Raw genomic sequence first — 13526 nt, 5'->3', positions numbered from 1 at the left:
AATGCCACATGTCACCTCCCCGGGGGGGGGGGGGGGGAGGGGGATCCCCAAACTGCTCACATTTGCTTTCAGGGTTGGAACATTTGACAGGGGAGTCTTGGCTATTATTATACTAGATTGATAGCTCAGGCCTGGGAATTGATGTAAGTGCCTGTATAGTGCATACAATTCAACAACAACAACAACAACAATAATAACAATAATACAGTTATATAGAGAAGGTGTACATCCCACTGCAATGTGTGCTCTGTGCAGCTCCTTATCCCTAATTCCTCCTGTTCACCCAAACCCATGTGAGAGGCACACCGTGCTGCTGCTGTCCCCCTGTGAGAGGCACACTGTGCTGCTGCTGTCCCCCTGTGAGAGGCACCCCGTGCTGCTGCTGTCCCCCTGTGAGAGGCACACCGTGCTGCTGCTGTCCCCCTGTGAGAGGCACACCGTGCTGCTGCTGTCCCCCTGTGAGAGGCACCCCGTGCTGCTGCTGTCCCCCTGTGAGAGGCACACCGTGCTGCTGCTGTCCCCCTGTGAGAGGCACACCGTGCTGCTGCTGTCCCCCTGTGAGAGGCACCCCGTGCTGCTGCTGTCCCCCTGTGAGAGGCACCCCGTGCTGCTGCTGTCCCCCTGTGAGAGGCACCCCGTGCTGCTGCTGTCCCCCTGTGAGAGGCACACCGTGCTGCTGCTGTCCCCCTGTGAGAGGCACACCGTGCTGCTGCTGTCCCCCTGTGAGAGGCACCCCGTGCTGCTGCTGTCCCCCTGTGAGAGGCACCCCGTGCTGCTGCTGTCCCCCTGTGAGAGGCACACCGTGCTGCTGCTGTCCCCCTGTGAGAGGCACCCCGTGCTGCTGCTGTCCCCCTGTGAGAGTCACCCCGTGCTGCTGCTGTCCCCCTGTGAGAGGCACACCGTGCTGCTGCTGTCCCCCTGTGAGAGGCACACTGTGCTGCTGCTGTCCCCCTGTGAGCACGGCTGCGGTGCCTCTCACATCCGGCTGAGACGCTGCTAACGGTGAGCTTGCCGGTGAATGGGGAACTAGGATCATATTAGGATGGAAAGTACCAAAGGAGCCATGGCTGAGCCCGTCCCTGGCAATGTTAGGGTGAGATGGTTACCCAGTGGGAGTAACATTTGGGCTCAAGTTCAGCCCTGGAGGGCTACCATCTGAGCAGGGGGCAAGTGTATCAAGGCAAAAGTGGTGCAATTCTGGGGCAGCGAGGGCACCATATGTACCAGGATTGCCCCACTTTTGCCCCCAGGTTTGTAGGATTTATTTAAGTGAGCGCGTGCTAAGCTATGTACTGCCCGGCTAATCTGGCTTTTTTGGTAGCCCTTGGGGACTGGCCTTGAGCCGCGCTGGCTCACAGTGTTTATTGTTGTGGTTTCAGTTGTAGGCATTAACCGCAGCGCTATCACAATACATCACAATACATCACAATATCACACAAACGGGATTTCCAATAGACTTCGATGGACTTAACCCTTTCGCCGCTGCAGCGGTCGGCGCCACTTTTGCACAGCAATGCGCTGCCCTCCGCCACTGGCAGCGAAAGAGTTAAGCCTCAGCGCTGCAGGGGTCCGCACAGCTCTGCAGCACAACACAATGCGGGTCCCTCCAGCACTGCAGAGGTTAATCATTATCCACACTGAAAACATCAGTAATGCAGATCCCATCCTCATTGATGCAGATCCCATCCCCATTGATGCAGATCCCAACCCCATTGATGCAGATCCCAACCCCATTGATGCAGATCCCATCCTCATTGATGCAGATCCCAACCCCATTGATGCAGATCCCAACCCCATTGATGCAGATCCCAACCCCATTGATGCAGATCCCATCCTCATTGATGCAGATCCCAACCCCATTGATGCAGATCCCAACCACATTGATGCAGATCCCAACCCCATTGATGCAGATCCCAACCCCATTGATGCAGATCCCATCCTCATTGATGCAGATCCCAACCCCATTGATGCAGATCCCAACCCCATTGATGCAGATCCCAACCCCATTGATGCAGATCCCAACCCCATTGATGCAGATCCCAACCCCATTGATGCAGATCCCAACTCCATTGATGCAGATCCCAACCCCATTGATGCAGATCCCAACCCCATTGATGCAGATCCCAACCCCATTGATGCAGATCCCAACCACATTGATGTAGATACCAACCCCATTGATGCAGATCCCAACCCCATTGATGCAGATCCCATCCCCATTGATGCAGATCCCAACCCCATTGATGCAGATCCAATCCCCACTGATGCAGATCCCAACCCCACTGATGCAGATCCCAACCCCATTGATGCACAGTGCACGGGCGCAGAAAGGGGGTTGCAAAGGTTAGGCTGATGCCTTTAACCGCCGCACTGCAGAAGGCACATTGCAGCGCCTTTGCTTCGCAAAGAGCATGTGTACATATATACGGGGCCAAGCGTTACATCCCCTCCTCTGGCACTGGAAGGGTTAAAGCCGTAGGCAAGGACAGAGCCTGGCAGGAGAAGCAGAGTACCCGCAGCGAGCTCAGGAGGCGACCCCCCCCCCCCCCGGCGCACTTGTTTATGCAGCTGCCGCGTTGACAAGATAATAGTGAGAATAAGAAAGAAAAAAAAACATCGACCAAAAACAGCCTGCGGAAGATGACGAAGGGGGCGAGAAAACGACCCAGGACAAGCCGCCCCGAAATCGGACTTACCAGTCGTCCCCGGGCTGTACGCGTCTCCCCTTCGCTGTTCTGTATGCAGACGGCTAATCTCAGGGTATCAGAAAGTCCATCCCGCCGCGGGGATAGGGCAGGGATGAGGATGTCCTAGCTGGGGTCTCAGTCACAGGGCAGCGGTGTCCATGTAACACACAGGCAGCCCCTGTGTGTGTGTGTGTGTGTGTGTGTGTGTGTGTGTGTGTGTGAGAGAGAGACAGAGAGCGCAGGAGAGGAGGGTGTGCTTGTGTTGCTGCTCTGCACAGAGGATCACATCAGGAACTGCTTCCCATTGCAGAGCTCAGCTAGCAGGCTGTGGGAGGCAGGGCCTTTCCTCCAGCTACTGTTCAGCAAATCCTTAAAGGGGCAGCTCCGGCTGCGCACGGAATAACAGAAACACATTGGCAGGCCCGGCCAAAATATGCACATAAAAATAGGTACCGCTGTACTTCGTCTACTCGCGCTGGGTTGATGTACAGACCATCCCATAAGGAGAGGGGATGGGTCAGTGAGTAAAGACACTGACGGGCACTGAGAGTTGGAAGCAGGGGAACCGGTGTCAGCTCCTTGTGACCTTGGGCAAGTCACTTTATCTCCTTGTGCCTGAGGCACCGAAAACATAGATTGTAAGCTCCACGGGGCAGGGACCTGTGCCTGCAAAATGTCTCTGTAAAGCGCTGCGTATAATTAGCAGCGCTATACAAGAACATGCTATTATTATTATTATTATTATTATTATCCCAGCAATTCCCCAAAGCTACAGCATGCATGTTACCTCACACACTCACACACGTTCTGTGTAATAGATGCAGCATGCATGTTACCTCACACACTCACACACGTTCTGTGTAATAGATGCAGCATGCATGTTACCACACACACTCACACACGTTCTGTGTAATAGATGCAGCATGCATGTTACCTCACACACTCACACACGTTCTGTGTAATAGATGCAGCATGCATGTTACCTCACACACTCACACACGTTCTGTGTAATAGATGCAGCATGCATGTTACCTCACACACTCACACACGTTCTGTGTAATAGATGCAGCATGCATGTTACCTCACACACTCACACACGTTCTGTGTAATAGATGCAGCATGCATGTTACCACACACACTCACACACGTTCTGTGTAATAGATGCAGCATGCATGTTACCTCACACACTCACACACGTTCTGTGTAATAGATGCAGCATGCATGTTACCACACACACTCACACACGTTCTGTGTAATAGATGCAGCATGCATGTTACCACACACACTCACACACGTTCTGTGTAATAGATGCAGCATGCATGTTACCTCACACACTCACACACGTTCTGTGTAATAGATGCAGCATGCATGTTACCACACACACTCACACACGTTCTGTGTAATAGATGCAGCATGTCCCGCATCTAGTCCAAAGGTACGGTTTGAAGGTATGAAATGTAGGTTATTTATTGCAGTTTCCTGGCTCTGAAACCGGAGCAAAAGCTTTGCACCAGATCACCGGAAAAAACTTCAAGCGCCTTCAACAGGATCCTTATCTCTCGGTGATATGGGTGTGGTTTTCCCACACTCGTTTTGCTCCAGTTTTGTAGCCGGAGACTTTAGTAAATAAACTCAATTTTCTTCGTCCCTTCAAAAAAAAAAAAAAAAAAAAAAAACCTATAGCCGGTTAGGTGCACATGTGGGATAAATTCCAGGAGGATTATAAAGCTTTCTACAGAGAGTATCTCGGCCTGTGCTACATCCACTGGACATTGTCCTCTTACTCTCCGACCTATCACTAGAGCGGTGTGAAACTTTCACTGGAGTTCACTAATCCATGTTAGATTTGACGTTTTCTTCTGCGTAAAAACCCGTGACCTCATCACCGTTGACGAGCGATTCATCGAGCCTTTTTAATCCACCAGAAAAATGGCTTTTGCATGAGAGAAAAGAAAAAATGTAGTATCCATTGATTTATATACCTCCCAAAACACTAATCTATACAATCTAATCTCTGTCTCTCTGGGAACTCTACACTTAGTTTCCCTCACCACTGTTATATCTTCTCAGGGGCTTTCCTTAAGCTTTGGTTTCAGTCAGGGGACGGGCAATGATAATAAAAATTAATAGGCACCAGAAACTCTTCATTTAAAATCAACTGACTTGAATTTAGACATCCACAGCAAAAAATAAAATACTCGACATCTTACAAACAGTAACGTTGGTTGTTACTTCACTCATACATGATGCTTCTTTAACGAACACGAGATTATGAGAGCGATGAAGCCCAGGGACCAGTAAATAAAGGAAAAGTCCTATCCCTGGCCCCTGCCGTCCTTCCCTGGGGCAGCGTTTTCCCCTCTGGGGCCACATGGCAACCATGATGGGTACCACCATGCATCGAGTGTCCGCAGTCCGACCGGGACCCACTGATGTAATGAAGTCGTTCCTGCACCCAGTGACCGTGGGGACCAGGAGAGCAACCGGACAGCGGAGTGCTGAAACCGCTGTAACTCTTGTTCGACCTGATAGGGACGGGTCAGAGAATCTGTTGCAAGGAGCAAGAACCCAGTTGCGAGCGCCCTGATCCCTGCAAGAAGCCCATGTGCACCTCGACTGGGGAGAAGTGCGAGGAATCCTGGATGTTGGGGTACTTTCAGGCCTCAAGGATGATGTCTTGCTGCCCTCAGGTGGCCCGAACACAGTCATGTCCCGCCACCAGAGCCGAGAGATTGCTGGATCAGTAACCCCCGGAATTTGGGCCACAGATCTAAGTCTCAGCGCTCCAAGGACCATGGAGAACACACCCAGAGAGATAAGCTGAGGGGAGCCTGCCATGATGACCCAACCTTTTTTTTATGAGTATAGCTCTGGTTGTGTTTTTGTGCTGTGCTTGCTGGCTCCAGCTGGAATAAAAATTATTTATTGAACGGCATCATACTGTCTGCTTCCCTGATCCCGGAGTTAAGTTCTGATCTCCTGTGAAAGAGGTATTAGACAATCCCAAGAAAATGACTATCTTAAGTTACTTCTCCAACATTCCTATGGGGGCTGCTAATAGTTACTTCATTTTAGACAATCTCAGGGTGGTGTTTTGTCCTTTTGTCACAATCTACAATCTCTCTCTGATTTGCATGTAGTAATCACAATAAACAATCCCTTGGTGGGTCGTTTGCCTCCAAATACACCTAAGTGACACCTCCGTGGTTCACTTCAAGGTAGGATCCATAACTATGCCAACTTGACCGGTTGCTCCATATTAATCTGCAGCTGGGTGGAGACACTCTTGGTCAGTAACCTTGCGCACAGATATTCACAGCCTTGGCTGAGCTTCTGTAGCTCTATTTTTAGAGGACGCACTTCCGACGGTATCTATATTCCTTGATTAGTTTCATACATATCACACTAAACCTGGGCTCAAGAAAACAAAAGCTACTTGGGCATAAATTATCAGAGACATTAAACTAAAGTGGGACTTTCCCGGAGGGATCGGCTCGGGCTTTTATGCCATGAAGGTAACGCGTCCCTTCCAGTGATGTCACAAACCAAAGGGGTTAGAAATGAGCCAAAGATACGGTATAATGGCAAAATTAAAAGACAATATGTACAACATTTTCCGGGACACTTTTGGACACATTCACACATCTCTGTCACACAATCTGCACATGTGTCATAGTCAAAACACTCACAAAAACGAAACATGGCAAATTTGGGGCACTTGTGGACCCGAAAATCTCACAAATTCACCACAAAACTGTCATGCTCTTATTTAGGGGTTAAAATCCCCCCCGTGGAAGATAATGCCACATTAACTACAATATCGTCTTCTCTCAAACTTTAATAGGACAACTGTTTCTAATTGTACTTGTAGTGAAGTTGCCTGCTCAGGCAATACTGTATTTCAGCCCTTCCCAATCATATCGTTATACGGTGAGTATAAATCTAGAATATGTCACAATTATTATATTACCGGTATATCATGTATAATAAATACACTTATGTAATTAAAAATGTTTTGTCTCAAGCACATTGTATAAACGCTATGGGGTGCAGAGTATCACATTCTTTGTGTAGCTCCCTCTTTGTGGACTACTAGTTCTGTAAGGGGTTAATTGCCTTAAGAGGTTAACTGTGTGGGTTCACTCAGGTTACTCCCTTCCCCTCCCAACCATATGATGTATGATGTAGATGTAAGGGTGTATATAGCTGCCCCTTATGGTCTAGAAGCAGGTTCTTCAGAGTTCTGACTGGGGTGCTCACTGTGAGTCCTGCACATAGGTTTGTGTGTATAGTCATGTGCAGTGGTTGACAAATCACCAAAAAATCTACTCGCCACACAAAAAAATCTACTCGCCACCTAGTACCAAACGTGTGCTGCTTGGGCCAATATTTACTCACCCGGAGGTTAAATCCACTCGCCCGGGGCGAGCAAATGTATAGGTTTGTCGAACACTGGTCATGTGTATTAAGATGTATCCTGTCATTGTTTCTTGTTTTCAGTTAGGAACATGCCTTTTAAGATAGCACCTGTTAGGGGAACGTGGACCTTAAGCTGTGGCAGAGAGATGCCACTTATTCTGGTTTAAAAGTGTTGCCGATACCGCAGCCTGATCACCACTGTCCTCACCGAGTTGCCGACACTGCAGCCTGTATTCATATAGATCCCTCTCGTCCAGCGGGTTCTCACCGCATCACAGCCCTCCGGCAAGTGGTCCCCACGATATCCTTTAGAATGGGCCCTCACGGTGAAATCCGCCGCCCATAGGTACTTACATATGCCGGCCGCCTCCTTTCTGCCGCCCTCCTCCTGCTTCCGACTCGCAGCGTCAAATGACACCGTGGACGTCACCAAAGTGACGTCACACGGTGTCTCATTGCCATGGCAACGTGACGTCATGATGTCATTTGACGTCGCAGCGGCACGTTGCCATGGCAACGAGAGACGGTGTGATACCACATTGGTGGCGTCCGCGACGTCTTTTGACACTGCGAATCAGAAGGAGGATGGCAGAAAGGGGGCGGCCGGCATATATAAGTGATTTCCCATCAGGCCAGAGAGCACGGCAAATGTATATGGGGGCTGACATTTTTGCCGCCCCAAATCTTTGCGCCCTGGCCGGCCTAATTGAAAGTCTGTCACTGGGCCCTCAAGATAAGCACCTCCCCAGCGTGGGAGTGAGAGCCACCAGGGGATGAAGTCCACAATACTATTGCTTGCCACGAGTTCTGTCAAGATGCCACGTTTGTCAATAAAGAACCTTTTGTTTTTATAAAAGTTCCTGGCTGCCATCTTTTTCCTGTCTGTTTATTGACACCCGGCCTGCACCTACCCAGCACCACATTTCGCCTGTTATTTCTATATAACACTGCACCTACCCAGCACCCTGCACCTACCCAGCACCCTGCACCTACCCGGCACCCTGCACCTACCCGGCACCCTGCACCTACCCGGCACCCTGCACCTACCCAGCACCCTGCACCTACCCAGCACCCTGTACCTACCCAGCAACCTGCACCTACCCAGCACCCTGCACCTACCCAGCACCCTGCACCTACCCAGCACCCTGCACCTACCCAGCACCCTGCACCTACCCAGCACCCTGCACCTACCCAGCACCCTGCACCTACCCAGCACCTACCCAGCACCCTGTACCTACCCAGCAACCTGCACCTACCCAGCACCCTGCACCTACCCAGCACCCTGCACCTACCCAGCACCCTGCACCTACCCAGCACCCTGCACCTACCCAGCACCCTGCACCTACCCAGCACCCTGCACCTACCCGGCACCCTGCACCTACCCAGCACCCTGCACCTACCCAGCACCCTGTACCTACCCAGCAACCTGCACCTACCCAGCACCCTGCACCTACGCAGCACCCTGCACCTACCCAGCACCCTGCACCTACCCAGCACCCTGCACCTACCCAGCACCCTGCAAAGGCCCGAGACACTGAGAACTGCCAATGTGTATAACCAGTTTGATGTGACCAGGTAAGGAAGGTTACATTTGTTTCAAATTGTCTTCATAATAAACTTGGGGAGGAACATTTGGAAAACATGAAATATCTCTCAATTATTTTCGATACAAAACGCTTTTAGTCCTCTTACAGTTTTATTAAACACCGTCTTGTGTTTAATCCATGACCGTGGGGGATCATTCTTATACATTTTCTTTGTTTGGTAAAGCCATAGCAGGGAAACAAACAATAAAAAACAAACAATACAAGTGAGAACGCTTAACCTTCCACCTCAGAAACATTCACCTGGGTGAAAATGTGATAATATAATAATTGCTATGCACAATATAGTGTCAAAGTGATTTAAAAAAAAGTGAACAAAAATGGAAAAATGAATGATGATACAGTATCTGTCTCAAGTTGCTCTGAAAGCCCCCGGGACTTCACCCCAATGTCTCGTACTATCCCTCCACAGAGGGGCACAACTCAAAAAAGGAAAACCAATCGAAAACAGAGGAAAACCACCCAAAAAATCTAATAACAGTGTTGTGATTCTTATGCAGTCATCAATTGTATTGAAGATATCTGTATCAATAGTTGCTCATCCATGAGATGTCTGGAAACACTTTTTTTTTAGATTTGTAGGGTCTCTGGGTAGACTCCGTTTGTAATACCCATACAATCCTAAACCTCTAAGGAAACGAAGGGACGGTGTAATATGAAAGGATTATATTTTGAAATGGATAAGAAAAACGTATGCACTCACACATATAGCCAGATATAACTTGTAAAATGTAAATGTTACGTGTTACATTTTAATGCAAGTTATATCTGGCTATATTTGTGAGTGCATTCAATTTTCTTATACATTTCAACATATAATCCTTTCATATTACACTGAGTTAGAGGTTTAGGATTGTATGGGTGTTACAAACGAAGTCTTCCGAGAGACCCTACAAATCTAAAAAAAAGAGATTGCACACATCTCATAGATGACCAACTATTGATACCAGATGTATTCAGTATAATTGATAAGTGCATAAGAATCACACCACTCTTGTTATATATTTTTGGTGGTGGTTTTACACTATTTTGGCCGCGCCCTCCACGGAGGAACTTAACAGGGAACGTTATGAATATATTAGTTGAATGAGCTAAACATTAAAATGATATTAAGTGCATGTAAGATGTGAAGATCTAGTACACGTGTAAAAGAAAATGCAACCGCTAACTTTTTACTCCATTACAGATAACCCCTTCAGTGCCACAGGCCCTGCAATTCAATATGCAGCAATAGGACTTATAAAGGACAGAGACCCAGTGCAGGGAGTGGGAGGCAGAAGGGTGGGAGTGGGAGGCAGAAGGGTGGGAGTGGGAGGCAGAAGGGTGGGAGTGGGAGGCAGAAGGGTGGGAGTGGGAGGCAGAAGGGTGGGAGTGGGAGGCAGAAGGGTGGGAGTGGCAGGCAGAAGGGTGAGAGCAGCGCTCTCCCTGGAACCTCCATGGACAAACATTCAGAAGGGAGGGAACAGACTTCCCGTGTGACCTAAGATGACTTTTCTGGAGAATATATGTAAAGAAGTGCATAGTTTTGCTATCAATGCTTTAGATATAACACCTCTTTAATAAACAGAATTTCCAAGTTCTCTCCAGCGTGGGTCTGACTCGTTGTCGCTTTAAAAGATTACCGTTGGCTACCTTTTCGGGTAATTACTGCAGCATTCTGAAATACAGCAATAATTCATTTCTGTAGCGCCCCGCGCCCGAAAATGTGCAGGAAAAGGGTAACCCAAGCTCCTCTTCTACACGATAAAATACGCAGGGGCGCAACGAAGGTGCTCATCAGATCTAGCTGTCACCAACCCGTACTTTGTTAGTCTTCCCAGCCTTCTGCAATCACGACAACGCATTCCCTGAGCTGCAGCAGGCAGTTTGCGCTCTGTGTACTCAACCTTTGTTTGGTGTTTAAAATAACACTAGCTCACCTAATCACATCTCACGCGGTTAGTTCCTGTTGTCTGGGCGCCAGGTCGCACGTAGCAGTTGATCCGTTCTCTGCCAGCGGGGGCCTGCCATGCTTATTGCCGTGCTATATTCTTCTGTACCAATAGTCAGCGCCATGCTTGCCAATGGTACTTAAACCCCTCTGACTTCGCTTTCAGCTTTCCCTGTATTCTAAGCATTCATGGCTTTTTTTTTTTTTCTGCTTCGTTGCAACAATTAATCTTTTCAAAAGAGATTCATACAAAAGTTGGACGTGCTCCAGACTTTGGGAGGAAAGGAGAACAGTTTTAATAGATCAGCATTGCTGCCAATTTATCTCTCTCTCGTCACACACTCTGAGCCCTGATAGTGTCCTAATGTTGTGTAATTGACTGCTGGTCATCGCGTAGCGTTGTATGGACCGAGCTCCATGAACTGGGGCGTCCTACACAGAATTGCTAGTGGCAGGGGGAGTGTTTCCTGTGTCAGATCTTTTAATATAACTACATAGTATAGAAGTATTTGTTAAATCACGTTTGAAAGTTTTGACAATTTCCCTGTGTTTTTAACGGCAGTGCGTTACCCCCCTCACTAATTCATTTTATCTGGCAGGGGTGGGGGGAAAAGGGGAGTTACAGTAGGAAATGGTATAAGGCAGGGGTGCTCAACTCCAATCCTCAAGCCCTCCCCCCAACAGGAAAGGTTTTCAGGATGTCCCTGCTTCAGCACAGGTGGCTCAATCAGTCCCTGCTTCAGCACATGTGGCTCAGTTGAAGACTGAGCCTCTGATGGAGCCACCTGTGCTGAAGCTGGGATATCCTGAAAACTTGGTCTGTTTGGGGGCTTGAGGACTGGAGTTGAGCCCCCCACGGTATATGGGACCGAGCAGAAGAGGGTGACGTAGAGCAAAAGATATGCAGGGTTGTGATATGAGGACTGAAGAAGTTAAATAAAGTGCAAGCGTGCTGACACAAATCTGGTCTCTGTCCCTTTCTTACTCAGGGCCCCATCCACAGCACTGGGACGCATACATACTGTATAGTAGTGAATAGTACTATATAGTAGTTAACCACTTATTGGTCCAAAAGAAGACAGCAGGCTCTCATAGAGCTAGTAGTAAAATAGCCTTACAGTGTCAATGACTTGGTCTCGCGATTTCATCATGAGGTAGACCATTGTAACCCAAGTGACTCAGATGCCAGAAGAGCCACAAAACCAAGCTATGGACCATGGACCTTCTCCCATTGTCACACGGTTTCCTCAGTGTAGCTCCACATGTGACAGCTGCTCACGCAGTGCACCATGACGTCACTTCGCCTGATCCCCGGCTCCTCTCCAAACTTCTGCTAGTAACTTCATTCGCTCCTCTCTTTCTATGCACGGAGAGCAGCGATACGCCTGCGTGAATGGAAATGTCTTCAGCTCGTGTCTTGGGAATATCTGTTGCAATAAGAGATACAAAACTGGTCTTGGTTAAACCTGTGTCTGGTAGTGTCTCCAACTTAGTAAGGGCAGGGGCTGCTGTCGCTGAGAGTTTAACATCTCAACCAAAAAAAAGGCAGTTCTGTGCCTGGGACATCAAGGGATCCACAACAAAGGCAGGCAAATGACACAGGCCACTTTCTGGGCACGGGGAATGAGTACGCCCAGTCTGTGATAATGTATGGTAAATACCTGTGCTTTTATCACCGGGGGACACAGCACACAGCAAGAAAGTGCCCGCGGGGGGGGGGGGGGGGGCTTCCGGTCACTTCACTTGGCTTTGAAGTGAATGAAGATTTATTACACTTCTTGGGGAATAGCGCAATGTTCTGCAGACCTGTCCCCCCCAGCAATGTTCTGCAGACCTGTCCTCCCCAGCAATGTTCTGCAGACCTGTCCCGTCCCCCCAGAAATATTTTGCAGACCTGTCCCCCCCAGCAAGGTTCTGCAGACATGTCCACACAGCAATGCTCTGCAGACCGGTCCCCCCAACAATGTTCTGCAGACCTGTCCCCCCCAGCAATGTTCTGCAGACCTGTCCCGTCCCCCAGCAATATTCTGCAGATCTATCCCCCCAGCAATGTTCTGCAGACCTGTCCCCCCCAATAATGTTCTGCAGACCTGTCCCCCCCGCAATGATCTGCAGACCTGTCCCCCCAGCAATGTTCTCCAGACCTGTCCCCCCCGCAATGTTCTTTAGATCTGTCCCCCCGCAATGCTCTGCAGACCTGTCCCCCCCAGCAATGTTCTGCAGACCTGTCCTCCCCAGCAATGTTCTGCAGACCTGTCCCCCCCAGCAATGTTCAGCAGACCTGTCCCCCCCCAGCAATGTTCTGCAGACCTGTCCCCCCCAGCAATGTTCTGCAGACCTGTCCTCCCCAGCAATGTTCTGCAGACCTGTCCCCCCCAGCAATGTTCAGCAGACCTGTCCCCCCCAGCAATGTTCTGCAGACCTGTCCCCCCCCAGCAATGTTCTGCAGACCTGTCCCCCCCCAGCAATGTTCTGCAGACCTGTCACCCCCAGCAATGTTCTGCAGACCTGTCCCCCCCCCAGCAATGTTCTGCAGACCTGTCCCCCCCAGCAATGTTCAGCAGACCTGTCCCCCCCCCAGCAATGTTCTGCAGACCTGTCACCCCCAGCAATGTTCTGCAGACCTGTCCCGTCCCCCCAGCAATGTTCTGCAGACCTGTCCGTCCCCCCAGCAATGTTCTGCAGACCTGTCCCCCCCAGCAAGGTTCTGCAGACCTGCCCCCCCCAACAATGTTCTTTAGACCTGTCCCCCCCAGCAATGTTCTGCAGACCTGTCCCCCCCAGCAATATTATGCAGACCTGCCCCCCCCAACAATGTTCTTTAGACCTGTCCCCCCCAGCAATATTCTGCAGATCTATCCCCCCAGCAATGTTCTGCAGACCTGTCCC

General features: G+C 49.6%; 1 protein-coding gene across 6 annotated transcripts in view; it reads right to left on the bottom strand.

The window, feature by feature from the left end:
* DAAM2 (dishevelled associated activator of morphogenesis 2) overlaps window positions 1-13526 on the bottom strand; it is a 398259-nt gene that overhangs the window by 344085 nt on the left and 40648 nt on the right. For 3 of the 6 annotated variants that reach the window (XM_075595376.1, XM_075595383.1, XM_075595384.1), the window contains exon 1: window positions 2694-3028. The exons of 1 other annotated variant lie outside the window; for it this stretch is intronic. The gene's annotated coding sequence lies outside the window, so the exon portion shown is untranslated. Of the gene's footprint in view, window positions 1-2693; window positions 3029-11755; window positions 12065-13526 lie in introns of those variants that run through there. 2 more of the 6 variants (XM_075595378.1, XM_075595382.1) reach the window with 2 other exon arrangements.

This window comes from Ascaphus truei, chromosome 4, assembly GCF_040206685.1.
Source record: "Ascaphus truei isolate aAscTru1 chromosome 4, aAscTru1.hap1, whole genome shotgun sequence".
Taxonomy (NCBI): domain Eukaryota; kingdom Metazoa; phylum Chordata; class Amphibia; order Anura; family Ascaphidae; genus Ascaphus; species Ascaphus truei.
The sequence above is the reverse complement of the archived record's forward strand: the minus strand, read 5'-3'. Positions and strand labels throughout refer to the sequence as shown.